Source organism: Protopterus annectens, chromosome 2.part1 (genome assembly GCF_019279795.1).
Source record: "Protopterus annectens isolate FY-2018-M chromosome 2.part1, PAN1.0, whole genome shotgun sequence".
Lineage (NCBI taxonomy): Eukaryota > Metazoa > Chordata > Ceratodontiformes > Protopteridae > Protopterus > Protopterus annectens.
In genome coordinates, this window is record NC_056729.1 from 617,712,486 (window position 1) to 617,726,822 (window position 14,337).

Below are 14,337 nucleotides of genomic sequence, written 5' to 3' on the forward strand. Positions count from 1 at the left end.
GGCGGTTTACTGAATAGAGTTGGAGTTTTCAGTCGGGCAGCATAGGACAGATGTTTGAGACCCTTTATCCTTTTGGTGAGGAACTTTTGTGGCCTCTCAAGCTGCTGCAAGTGTCGGGTCAGATACATTCAATGGGGCATTGTACTCAATCATTGGTCTGATGAGTGATGAGTATAGGGAGACTATGACCTCCCTTGATCTAGATGAGAATCCCTTCATGATAAGGTGGGCAATGTGGAAGGTCTTCCTAACCACCTTGGCTACATGGGTGTCGAATGACAGACTACTATCAACTTGGGTCCCCAGGTCCCTGATAACTTCTGTGCTCAGTGGATTGCCACCTATTTGGTAGCTAGGGGTAACCTTGTTTTTCCCGAAGGGTATGACTATGCATTTTTTGGCATTTAACTTTAGGCCATGGCTCTGGCACCAGTTATCCGTTTCTGTGAGACCCTTCTGAAGGATATCTGTGTCAGATGTGTTTTCTACTATGGCGCCCAGTTTGCAGTCATCTGCAAACTTAGTCAGCCATAACCCTCCTGTGTTTGCTTGTACTGAAAAGTAGATGCCAAACAAGAGTGGGCCCAGGACTGAACCCTGTGGTACACCACTTGTGACCGGCTTTGAGTCTGACATGGCGCCAGCAACTCTGACCCTGTGTGTTCTGTCACTCAGCCAGTTTGCAACCCATCTTGTGATGTATGGGTTAACATTTAAGCTGATGAGTTTTTCAATGATACCCGAGTGGGGTATTGTATCGAAGGCCTTCGCCAGATCGAGGTAGGCTGTATGGACTGCCTTTCCCTCATCAATGGCTTTGGTGACTGTTTCGAAAAAGTCAACCAAGTTTAGAAGGCATGATCTGCCTTTGACAAAAGCCAAACTGTCAAAGTCTGCAAATTCCCTGTGTCTTTATTTATGAGGTCCATTATGATCCTCTCCATGGCTTTGCAGATAAGGCTTGTCAAGCTGATGGGCCGGTAATTTCCAGGGTCGGTGGAGGCACCGCCTTTGTGAAGTGGGACCACAGTTGCAGTGCGCCACTCCTGGCATGCGATCCAGAGGTAAGACTATGATTAAACAGCTGTCCTAGCTGTGGGTTTAATTCCTCGTTGAGTTCGTGGAGCACACAGCCGGGGACACCATCAGGTCCCATGGATGCTGTGTTTTTTGCTTTGGAGAGAGCAGTTCTCACTTGGGCATTGGAGATGTTTGGGGGGCTGCAATCGCTTGGTATAGATCTCTCCTTTTGGGAGGGGAGTTTGCACTGAACCTGTCAGCCAGTATGTTGGCAATGTCTGTAGGATCAGTAATCTTCACATCATTTTGAACTAGTTCTGAACATATCTGGGAGTTTCCTCCCAGGTTTCTAACATAGCTAAAGAAGGCCTTATGATTGTCTTTTGAGTCTTTAGCTATTTTTCTCTCAAAATTTGCTTTGGATGATTTTATGAGAGCTCTTAGTTTTTACTTATAGTGATCAAGGGTGTCTTACCTTTTAAGGATTTTGCTCCATCTTGTAGTAGCTTCCTCCTTTTGTTGTAGAGTTTGTTTATGGCTGGGGTCCACCAGACTGGACGCTTGCCTTTGGTACAAAGAGTCTTTGTTTTGCTTGGGATTGCCTTATCCATGCAGTCCTGCAGGTGCTGGTAGAAGGCATTTGTAAGTGATTCAGCGGCTTGAGTACTGTTTTCCATGGCTCGGGGCCTTAAAGGAGACCACACTAGTCTTTAGAAGTGTGAAGTCGGCTTTGAGAAGTTCTTTACTGTGGTCTTTTTATTTCAGGTGGGGTGGGATGAGGACCTCCAGCGAGATTAGTTTGTGATCTGATCTCACCAGTGAGGGGTATACTTCGGTGTTGAACATTGTGCTCCCATGTTCGTGATGATGAGATCAAGTATGTTTTCTCCTCTTGTGGGGATGGTGACTAGTTGTTCCATGGCATTTGAGTTTATGAATTCCAGGAACTTTTGGGCTAGGGTGTTTGGGCTTGAGTAGTGTACCCAGTCTATATTAGGGTAATTGAAGTCACCTAGTATGATGGTGTTTGGTGATACATTTATCCCCTCTAATGTTTTCAGGAAGGCCATGTGAGGTTCCTGAGTTTGTGAGGGTGGCCTGTAACGTGCTACAATTTGCAGAGCAGTCTTGCCTATGGTTAATTGCACCTGGATGGTTTCCGATGCATCGTGCGTTGCCACCAGTCTGGAGGTGTGGGTGTCCTTGATGAATATGGATACCCCCCCTACTTTCTTGGTATTTTCCGGATTTTGGGGCCGGAGCATGATATGAGGTAAAACCTGATAGTGCTGGGGTGCTCTCAGGAGCCTTGAACCAGGTTTCTGTCACAGCACAGACATCGATGTTCTCCATACTGAGAAGGGCCTCGAGTGCGTGCATTTTGAGATTTAGACTTCTGGCATTGAGCAGCATTACCCTTAGTTTTTTCCTTTTTGTGTTCTAGGGTGGTAGGTTTAGAATTTGAGCCTTGCCTAAAAAGGCACTATGGGGTGGCAAGAGCCTTTGCCAATATCCGAATCCCAGGGTGACAGGTGCAAGCCGTCCCTTGCGGCAGCGTGGCTTGTCCAGCATGTCATCCCAGGCAGACAGACATTGGATCCCCTTTGAATGACACCAGAGTTTAAGCCAATTGTTAAAGCTGATCATCTTATCTCTGTATTGTGGCATCATTCTTGGTGAAGGTAGGATACTGCTCAGGGTCAGGGTCATACCTGCCTGGGCTACATAATCAGAGAGCTCCTCAATGTCTCTTTTCATGTAGTCCAAGGAGGTGCCTCAGGTCGCTTACAGCAGCGTGTACAATGACTGAGTCGTAGTTGTACCGGCTGTTGAGAGACCTGAGTGCATGCGTTATGTGGCGGATTCTAGCCCGACAGGCAGCTTACTGTGACCTTCTCCTTACTCAGTCTGGTGAGCGGACGCCAGTGTGTCTGACTATGGAGTCACCAATGACTAGTGTGTCTGGCATTGTGTTTGGCCTTAAGGGCTGTGACTGTTTGACACTCTGACTGTGAGGTCTATGTGTTGCAGGTGTTGTGTTCTGAGGTGGTGGTTGTTTGGGTGTCTGCTTTGGTGGCCTCTGCTGTTTTGGTAGATTTTTGATCAGAGCCTCAGAGTATGTCTTTGTGTTTATGTGTATGATTTGAGGTTGAGATGGTACTATGTGAGACTGGGTCTATATTGTGTGTGGTAACCTTTTCCTCCTGACTGGTCTTGCCAGTCCTATGTTGAGAGAGCTCAGCCTCCAGTTTGGCTGTATAGTTGCATCTCTCGCATGTATTTGTGTTTTGTGGGAGGAGGAGAGGGTTGTCTGTGTACATGAGGCAATTGTAACATTGCCCCAATATTCCCAGGTTCACCAGCTGAGCAGGAGAGGACACTAGCAACTGATCCCTCGACATGCTAGAAGGACTAGACAAAAAAACTTTAAAAGAGATTCCGGGGGACGTGGGTGACCGAGAAAATGGGGGTTTGCCTTTTTGGGGTGCTATCTATAAGAGTGCCGTATCAAGGTAATAAGTACTGTAGGAGCAAGTGCTAGGTTTAACAGATAGAGAATAGTCTACTTGGAGTCAAGTAGAGATGATCTTTTTAGTTATAGGATACGCTGATTAGATCAGTAGTACAGTTCGAGGAAGGTAGTTAAGGGAAAATTTGAAGAGTGGACTTTAGGTAGCCCGAATAGTTTAAACCTGCTTAACCGGTGCTGCCCTAGTGTGCAACGGTAGCAACTCCGCACTAAATCGAGCTAAAGCGTGCTTTATAGCAGGAGGCTGGAAAAGACAGGAAATGACCCAAAATGGCCAATAAACTACAAGTTACTGCCTTAAACCACTCCTCTGAGGACAAACAGGCAGCTCAGTACTCCCTACTCCCACTAGTGAGTAAAGAAACTACCCCTTGACCAAACAAGGAAAATGGAGAAAACAGGAACCAAGACAAAGCCCAGGGATCAGCAAAATCTGATCACTGGAACAAACTATTAGGAAAGTATGGAAAACAAGAGTATTTTTTTCGTTTTTTTCAAGTTTTTTTTTCAGATAGGCAGAAAATACAATAAATGCTGTGTTTTTCGACTAAATGCTATCAAAAGCTAGTACACTTGAGTGTATTAGCCTGTTGTTTAACTTTTAAGCAAAACTTAAACAAGCAAGTGCAATAAACAATTCAAGCTATTAAAAACAGTAAAAACAGGTAATAGCAGAATAAAACAGGCAGAAATAGCAATCGAAAGGCTTAAAAAGTCGAAAATGCAGAAAAAATACTTAGAATCTGGAAAGTTTGTCTTTTCTGGTCTCTGCTGCTCTATGAACTCTGCTGGACACCACGAGGAGCTGTACTTAACATAATCCTGTCATTGTAAATGAAATTTGGCTTAAACCCACCATAAATGACTGAGGTTATACCTTCCTGGCTAGATCATCCATAATGACCGTATAAAAAGAGGAAAGGTGGGGGTATTGCTTTAATATTTCCCCAATACCTACCTCACTTCCTCTTACAGCAATCAACACCAAAATTCAGTTCAGCAGAGCTTCTTATTGCTTTCCTCAAAAATAAAAAATTATAAACAAATGTGTATTACTGTCCTTTATATCCCCTCTTGGCAACAATACAGCTATACTGGAAGATAGCCTACACTGGATAACCAACACTTCCACAAGAAAAAAATACTAGGTGATGTGAAGGTCAAAGAACTTAGTTTCACACAACTAATAGCCTCACACATTACAGCAAGACATCAAATTCTCTATTAGGACTGGATCTTGGTATCAGACCCTAGCAAATACTCCAAAGGTACAATGTCAGACTCTCTCAGTGATAATCTCCCAATCTATACAACTAGATTTATCACACATCTAGTTAAACAGCAGGTTTATAAAACAGCACATAACCTTTCCAAGTTCAACACAGAAATGTTAATTACTACACTATAATTTACTAACTTCCTAAAAATCCCAGCCTCGACAATTGTGCAACTGAATTAAATAGAGCTTTTCTAAATATCCTGAACAGCCTTCCACCACCTGGGAGGAAGGGACTGAAAACAATGCATCTGGTTATCCAAAGAGTAGAATGCTAATGTATGATAGAGAGAAAAAAGCATGTAAAGAATGGCAGAAATTTAACACACCCGAAACTTAATTTTTTGCTAGTAAGATTGCAAAGTATTCTGAAGACATTTTATATATATATATTTATATATATATATATATATATATGCACACACACACTGCGGTGGCGGTGCTGCGGTAGCATTGTCGTCTCACAGTACGACGTTGTCCTGTTCGATTCTCAGCTAGAGCGTCTTCTGTGTGGAGACATGCGTGAATGGGCGTACCTTCATTGAAGGTTGTGCGGCAGAGCTGGCAACTCTGCACGTAAAAATCTACTGTCAATCATTAGCGGACCGGAGTTCCGCTGTGGCGACCCCCTAACCGGGAAAAGCCAAAACAAACATCTCTCTCTCTCTCTACACACAAACAACTTTCAGAATACTAAACACAATCGTAAAAAAAAAAAAAAAAAAAAAAATTGGACATTAAAAGAAATCTTACATCCTAGCCAAAAATTCAAACCAAACCCCTCTCCCAGTAACTCACCACTCAAAACTGCAATAGTCAAGTCTTATTTTACAGACAGTATAGCATCTTTACCAAAACGACTCCTCAACATCTAATCCCAACCCTGCCCAGTCACATTACCACATCCACTTTCCCCTTCAAACCTGTGCCCACATCCTATATAAAACTGTTAAAAACTTACTGTGCTTTTCTTCAGCTGATGACCTTCCAAGTGAGTACCTAAAAATAGCAGCCAGTAGCATTGTCTATCCTGTCTCAATCCTTAAATCATCTATCCTGTCTCAATCCTTGAATAGGTCAGTCCAAGAATTCCACATTCCTTCTCTGGAAAAAGCCGCACATTATCCTTTTGCACAAAGGAGGAACTTCAAAGGACATTAAATTTAGACCTATAGCAAGCTTATCTCCCCTGGCCAAAATACTTGTAAAAACGTATTCAAGAACAATTTCTAGACTATATCCTGCAGGAAAAACTATCCTCTACACACCTTCTGTCCTTCCCATAGTACTAGCATTGCCCTTCTAGCCTACATAGAAACAGTCAATAAAGGTAGAGAATGGCAAATTAGTCTATCCCTTATTTCTAGACTTGTCTAAACCCTTCAATACAGTTTGTCACAGCAAACTTCTACTTCAAAAATGTCATCACTAGCTCTCTCTCAGCCCACCATTCTGTGGTTCAAAAGCTACCTGTCCAACAGGTATCAGTCAGTAAAATGGCACTGCATGCTCTCTCCATTCCTCCCAGTCACCACCAGTGTACCACATGGCTTTATCCTTGGTGTTCTTTCACCTACATCCTTTACACCTCCACACAAGAAGTCACCCTAACACACAGATTGCACTCATTTGTACATCTGACATGGTGTACCTCCAAAAAGTTACTCAGGAAGCTTTAACAGCCACTGAAACATGGCTTTAACTGAAAACTCATGCGCAACCCAAAAGTGCAAACTACTACTTTATTCCCTAAATCCAATTCTCAAGAAAAAACTAAATTTAAAGTCCTCTCTTGATAACACAACCACTGAACTCACTTCTCACAGCAAACTATTAGGAGAGGTGGTGGATGATAATCTTACATTCAACCTGCATATACAAATTTGCATAAGAAACAAACAAAAACTAGGGATGCTATACTGAGCCAAAAACTCACTGACGCAACTAAACACTACACTTGCCACTACTTATTTCCTCTGCACTCTTCCTTTAAGGAGTACCCATCCTTACTAACCTCCAGGCTTCACAAAACTTAAAAAACTAACAATGCTAGAACAAAGTTGCTAAATTTGCAGCACATACCCCTTTCAGAAAAAAACACGGTATAGCACTGAAAAGTCTAAAAGGTACAGTTTTGTACCTACCATAAATGTAGATGTCCGATAGGTATGCATCTGCAGTCATAACATATGGGTTGTCCTGCCTCAGGCAGCCCTTCGGTCGGCCGGATTCCAAAGTCTGGGTCTGGCCTCGGCTGATGTCGCACTTTCCCCAACGTCATAGCTACTGGGGTATAAAGGCATCAGCCAACGCCATTTTCCTCAGTGTTTCTTGCCCCAGATGCCAGGTGCCCTCTAGGAAGGCTAAATTTGGATAAATATTGAATGTTCCAAACAGTAGCAAAAAATATATATATACATATATACAAACAAACAAATACACCATAACAGATTCCCCCAGCTTGCTGAAACAGGGGTAAGCACCCTAGGAATACCACAGAGGGGAAGGAGGGTGGGTAATCCTGACTGCAGATGCATACCTATCGGACATCTACATTTATGGTAGGTACAAAACTGTACTATGTCCTTCAAGGATGCATCTGTAGTCATAACATATGGGTAGAATACCATAGCCAAACTGGGGGAGGAGGTACTAAGATAAGGATGGTGTAGTTAAGATCCCCTGTAAAACTGCAGTTGCAAAGCCTGCTCGGGATCTGGAGTATAAAGTTAGATTATAATGTTTGGCAAATGTATGCACGGAGCTCCAAGTAGCAGCTTCTAAAATGTCCTTGGTAGCCACTCCTCGTAGGAAAGCTGTAGTGGTGGCTGTGGCCCTTGTGGAATGAGGCCTGATATGTTCAGGAGCTGTCTTTCCATGGAAAGAGTAGCAAAAGCGAATGCAATTTCCTATCCATTTTGAAATTGTCTGCTTGGAAATTGCTTTTCCTTGCACCCCAGTTGCATAGGCTACAAAAAGTTGGTCAGTTTTTCTGCTAGTTTTAGTTCTGTCCAAATAGTAGCGTAGTTGTCTATGTATATCAAAGGTGTGCAAGAGTTTCTCTCCTTTGTTCTGTGGGTTAGGGAAGAACGTAGGCAAATGAATGGCTTGGTTCAAGGATACCCTGGATACCACCTTTGGCATGAAAGTTGGATTGGTTCTCAGAGACACTCTATCCTGGTGAAAAATAATGAAAGGCTGCACTGCCATTAATGCCTGTAGCTCAGATACTCTTCTTGCTGAAGTGATTGCCAGAAGGAAAGCAGTTTTCCAAGATAAAAACTGTAAGTCTGCTGATGCTGCTGGTTCAAAAGGAGGTAGTGTCAACTTTTTTCCAGCACAAAACTGAGATCCCATGCAGGTAGAGGGGGTTTCCTTGGAGGTTTAACATTTTTGATCCCTCTCAGAAATTGTCTGAGTAGAGGGTGAGAGAAGAGAGGCGGATTCATGTTGCATTCTGCTGAAATTGCTGAAGCATGAATCTTAATGGAAGAGTAAGACAGGCCATTGTGGAGCAATTCTGCTAAGTATTCTAGGATGTGTGCTAGGTTTGCCACTGTAACATCTGTGCCCTTTGATGTGCTCCAAATGAGGAATCTCCTCCATTTAGCAGAGTATGCTTTCCTGGTGGAGGGTCTGCGAGACTCCAGGATAATGTCCTTGACCCTCTGAGATAAGAAAGTTTGGTTTGGTCTTAAGCAATTTTCCAGGCAGTTAGTTGCAGAGTTTTCAAGCTTGGATGCAGGGTCTTGAAATTGTTCTGCTAGAAGAAGAGGCCATAGGGGTAGAGGCAATGAGTTCGCCTGAGACATGTTTTTCAGTAGCGGATACCAGTGTTGTCTTGGCCAGTCCGGAGCTATTAGTATCACCTTTGGCTGTTCCTCCCTGATCTTCAGAAGAACCTTGTACATCAATGGGAGAGGTGGGAATGCATACACTATTAGGGCATTCCAGCTGAAAGAGAGAGAGTCCACCCTCCAGGCTTGTGGGTGGTATGTCCTTGAGCAGAATTTCTTCAGTTGGTGGTTGAGAGGGGAGGCGAACAGGTCTATCTCTGGCAATCCCCATTTCTTTGTTATGAGTTTGAAGATGTCTGGATGCAGCATCCATTCATGAGCATCTGTGGTAGTCCTGCTTAAGCTGTCTGCTAGTGAATTCTCTTTTCCTGGTACAAATATGGCCTGCAGCTGGATATTGAGATTCAGACCTATATTCCACAGATCCATTGCCATCCGGCATAGAGGGTAGGAATGCGTGCCTTCCTGTTTGTTTATGTACCACATGACCGTGGTGTTGTCCGTCCTTATCAGCAGATGTCCTTGCTGGAGGAATGGTTTGAATGCCTCGATTGCATGCTTCACTGCCAGCATCTCCTTTTGGTTTATGTGCAAGTTTAGCTGTCCTTGAGACCATAGGCCTTGGATACATTTGTCCTCCATGTGTGCTCCCCATTCTAGGTCTGAGGTGTCCGTGGTGATGGTCTGCCTTGGTTTTGGTTTCGTGAAAGGCAACCCTCTGTTGGACTGGCAGGCCTGAGCCCACCACAGGAATTCCTTTTGAAGGCATGGAATGATTGGTATCATGGTTTCTAGACTGTGTCTGTGTTGAGACCATACATTCCTTAGGTACCATTGTAATTTTCTCATATGCAGCCTGGCATGTGGGATCAAGATTATGCAGGATGCCATGAAACCCAGGGCCTGCAGGACTTTCCTTGCAGTAAGCTGAGTTTGTCTTGTCAAAGTCATGAAATAATCTGGAAGTTGTTTTTGTTTTTCTTCTGTGAGAAAAGCCATCTGAGTTATTGTGTCCAGATCTGCACCCAAAAAGGTTATCCTTTGGGATGGCACTAGTCTTAACTTATCCCAAGGCCTGTAGCAGGTGTATGACATAGGCCAAATCCTTTATCAATTTTGTCTTGTTGTCCGCTTGTATTAGGCAGTCGTCCAGGTATGGGTAGATCTGAATTCCCTGAAGTCTGCAATGTGCAATTACTGATGCCAGGCATTTCGTGAATACTCTGGGCGCAGTAGATAAGCCAAAGGGCAATGCTGAGAATTGATAATGCTCTGATCCTGCAAGAAATCTGAGGTGTCTTCTGCAATCTGGTTGGATAGGAACGTGCAGGTATGCCTCCTGGAGATCTAGAGTCACCAGCCAAGACTCCTTGCCCAACATGGGAAGAAGTTGCTGTAGGGTCAGCATTTTGAATTTTGGTACAATGAGAAATGTGTTCAGTGCGGTCAAGTCGAGAATAGGCCTCCATTGGTTTTCTTTTCTTGGTACAAAGAATAGTCTGGAGTAAAATCCTTGGCCTTGTTCCATAGATGGTACTCTTTCTATCGCTTTCATCTGAAGTAAATTTTTGATTTGTCTTAAAGCCTCTGGCTTCTGATTTGGTGGTAGGTTTGGCATTCCGCTCTTTTTGGTAAAAAAGTGAAACCTGTATCCTTTGTCTATTGTTTGCAATGTCCATGTGTCCTTTGTAATGCAATGCCAGTTTTTTGAGAATAAAGCCAGCTTTCCGCCCAAGGGAGCTTCCAGTTGTTCCCTGGTAGGCGGAATCAGAGTCAAGTCATTGTGTCTGTCCTGTGCTAGTGGTTGTAGTTGCAGCTGTGGCAGTACTCCTCTGGTTGGCAGGCTGCCACTGACGGCCCCTATAGGCACCTTTGGATTGACCTCTGCCTCGAGGGCGTCTGTTTCTGCCTCTCTGTGCTCTGGAGGTGTCTGGAAAGGACCAATTCTTGGAAGACCAGTTTCTGCTGAACCTCGGAGGTTGGACCTGTAGAAATTCCTTTACTGTTTGTACAGATTTAGCTTTTTCTTCCACCTTCTTTAGAATCTCCTGTGCAGGGGAGCCAAATAAACTTTGTTTCTCCATTGGAGCATCTAGGAGCTTAGCCTTGACATGGTCTGGCAGGGATTGCTCTTTTAGCCAGGCATGCCTACGAATTACTGCCCCAGTCATAGCTGATCTAAATGAAGCCTCCAGTGCATCATAGCCACATTTTAAGAAATGATTACTGACCTGCTGAGAGTTGTGTACCAAATCCTGAAGGGATTTACGGTCTAAAGGTTCAGTAGAAGAAAGCTTCTTATTCAGCTGATCTAACAAATATTCTTGGTACTGTATCATATGGAATTGACAGTTTAAAGCCCTGGCAGAAAGAGTAGCAGATGTATATGGCATCTCATACTAACCTACTAAATACCCTCACTGACCATTTCTCAAACTCCACACTTGCATGGTTCCAAGACTACCTCACAGGACATCAACAAGCAGTCTCTTGGCAACAAACTATCACCCCTATTACCAGTCAAATTGGAGTGCCTCAAGGTTCTACCTTAGGCCCAATTTCTATCAACCACTCATGCATCACTCATCCAATATGCAGACTCCACAGTGACTTGCTCTGCACCCTTCTCTGTTGGATCTACAGACTAACTCAGGAAACCTTTCAAGACGTAGAATCCTGGCTCACAAATGCTAACCTAATCTTAAACCCTAATAAAAGCCAAACTAATGGTATTACTCCCTAACATAACTTCTCTCCCCTCTAACACCTTCATCTCCTCAATTAATACTATCATCACCCTATACTAAACTGCTGAGTAGAAATCAACTGCAAACATAAATTTGAGATTCACTTTTCCCAAACAGTGAAAAAGGTGCATAAAAATCTAGGTACTTTATACAGGAATCAACACTACTTTACCAAAAATACCAAAATAGCTATTGCCCAAACACATTTGATATCCATCTGCCCCCATTCTCACTAATCTCAAGTAGTCTGAACTACAAAAACTTGAATACTGCTATAATAAACTCGCAAGATATGACAAATTTACAAACTAAATTAAACCACTGGCTCGCACTCAAGCAACTCAACTAGCTACAACTCCCCCACCTCCTACACTCAAAACCAGACAAAATACTATCCTTAGAAATCATTCTTCAACCCTTTATTACCAGACTACTACTCCCTTCTAACAAACAAAACATACTTATTCAGAAACCAAGAAGGGGATTCCCTATTTGGCAACTACTAGGTAAAATCTAGAATGAACTGCCAGGAAACCACCTCCATAACATTGCTACCTCTATTCAAAACTAGACTAAAACACTTCCTTACCAAGTTACTTTGCCCATGTTCCACAGTCACTTGACAGATAGCATCTCGCTCTCAACTGTCTCTTATATAAATCTTCCTGGCTTATTAAACTCTCAGAAACTAAACTTATCATAATATAACCAACCTTCTAATCACCTACTTCTATTCATCATTGCCTAAATGCTGTTGACACACACTTTGGGATCTTACTTGTATTGCAATAGTTTCTCTATCTTCTCATTCCTTCATAAAATTCCTCTAATGTACTATTACATTGTATAATTCTTGTGAGCATGCACACTGTATACCAATGCACCTTTACTGATGTATACAAGTCACATTTAAGCTATGTAATACAACTACTGACAATTGTACTTTGGTATGTCTTGCCTACATATTTAGATGTTATTCATATTTGTATGTATATGCAGTGACTGGAGCTTTTCTCCCCAGGCCTCCGCTGAAAAAGGACAGGTGTCCAGTCGGACATATCCGGTAAACAAATGTAAAATAAATATCAGGTAGAGGAAGTACTATTTGGTGATAATGTAATTAAGTACATAAGAAGAAATGCTTATGGATATTGTTTGGCTGTGGTGATAGTAGACAGTTATCCTTGTAAGGAAAATACAAGCATTCAGAGGATTCTTTAGAGAGTACATTTCCAATCATAAGAATTACAATTACACAAGATATAAATACAAGTCTCAGAAGTAATGAAAATGGGGTAGAAAAGCAGTCAAGCAGTGATGACCAGAACTGAGGAGATTGTATGCAGGTGTTGAAAGGGAGAGACTGTAATTGCTGAGAAAAGAAGAGATTAGTGAGGAGCGGCTTATGTAGGGGAAAAGCAGGGGCATTATCCATTTAGATGACAGGTACGAGTGTAGGATGGATTTGAAGTTGGTGTGATTTGGAGCGTTTCGAAGGGAGTAGGGGATGGAGTCCATAATTTGGTTATTGAGTATGATCGCAGAAGGTGGCCAGGGGGCTGTGAAGGTTTGTGGATTTGGAGGAGATTTTGGTTTTCTGATCAGAGTGAGTGGTTTGACATATCGGGGGTTAAGGTGGTAGAGAGAGTGGGACAGTTGGATGGCTTGAAGATGAGCTTATGGGCTGTGGTGAGTTTGAGGAGGTTTAGGAAGTTAGGTAGTTCTAGCCATTCTAGAGACTGGAGGGAGAGGCAATGATGGGAAGAATTTTTGGAGTTGGTGGTGAATTTGATTTTATTCTAGCAATATTCTAATTTGGGTTGTAATCAGAGTTAGAGATTAGTGAACAGGGAGGCACTGTATATGAGGGAGGAGAGAAGGTAGGAGACGGCTAAGGTCTGTTTTGTAGAGGGTGTGAGGTAGCGGCTGTGCCTGTATAGGAGTCCTAGTTTTTGCTGTTTTTTTATGGCTGTTTGAATAAGGATTTCAAACTTTAGGTGATCAATGGTGACACCAAGCAGCTTAGTGCGAGATACAGTTTCAATAGGGATGTTACTCTGGCTTAGTATAGTGAAAGAATTATCATCCAAAGAGGAGATTCTAGAGGGAGTAAAGACAATTAATTTTGTGTTTAGGGCGGGATGGTTGTTATGCATCCAAGTTTCTATTTTAGTAAAAGCGGACTGTGTTTTTTGTAGTAGGTCGCAAGGGGAGTCAGCATTGCATATGGATTGTGGAATCATCTGCATACTGGATCAGAGAGGTATTGGGGATGGCGTGGTGAAAGTTACTGATGAATATGTTGAAGAGTAGGGGGCCTAGAACAGAGCCTTTGGGAATGCCATTGGGGGTGTGTTTAGGAGGAGGTGGTAGAAGATTTCCATTTTACAGCCTGCTGTCTTTCAGAGAGGTAGCTAGAGAATCAGGATATGGTTGAGGGAGATAGGCTGAGAGATGAGAGATGAGAATTGGGATAGGAGTATAGGGTGGGAGACCATGTCAAAAGCTTTGGATAAGTCTAGGAATAGGCTAGAAATGGGTTTGCCAGAGTCACAAGCATGGTTAATGAATTAGAGGAAGGATAAGGCAGTGATGGCACTGTGGCCAGAACGGAAACCATGTTGGGTGAGGGTAAGGGGATTGTGTGTTAAATATGACATTAGTTGAGCATGAATACACTTTTCTAGGATTTTTGAGAGTGGGAAAATGATAGCAATGGGCCTGAAATTGGTGGTGTAAAATTTTACCTTCCTTGTGGAGAGGAATGAAGAAAGGAGGTTTCTAAATTGAAGGGACATAGGTAGGGCTATGCCGTCAGCAGATAATTTGAGGAAGAGAGGGGTAAATTGTCTGGTGCAGTACAGCATGGTTTAGCTGGAGAAGTTTTTTTATAGTGCTCCTGGGAACAGGGTTGAGCTTGAAGGTGGGGGATTGTTGTGTGTGGTCAGTAGGGTGGGGAGGATGATC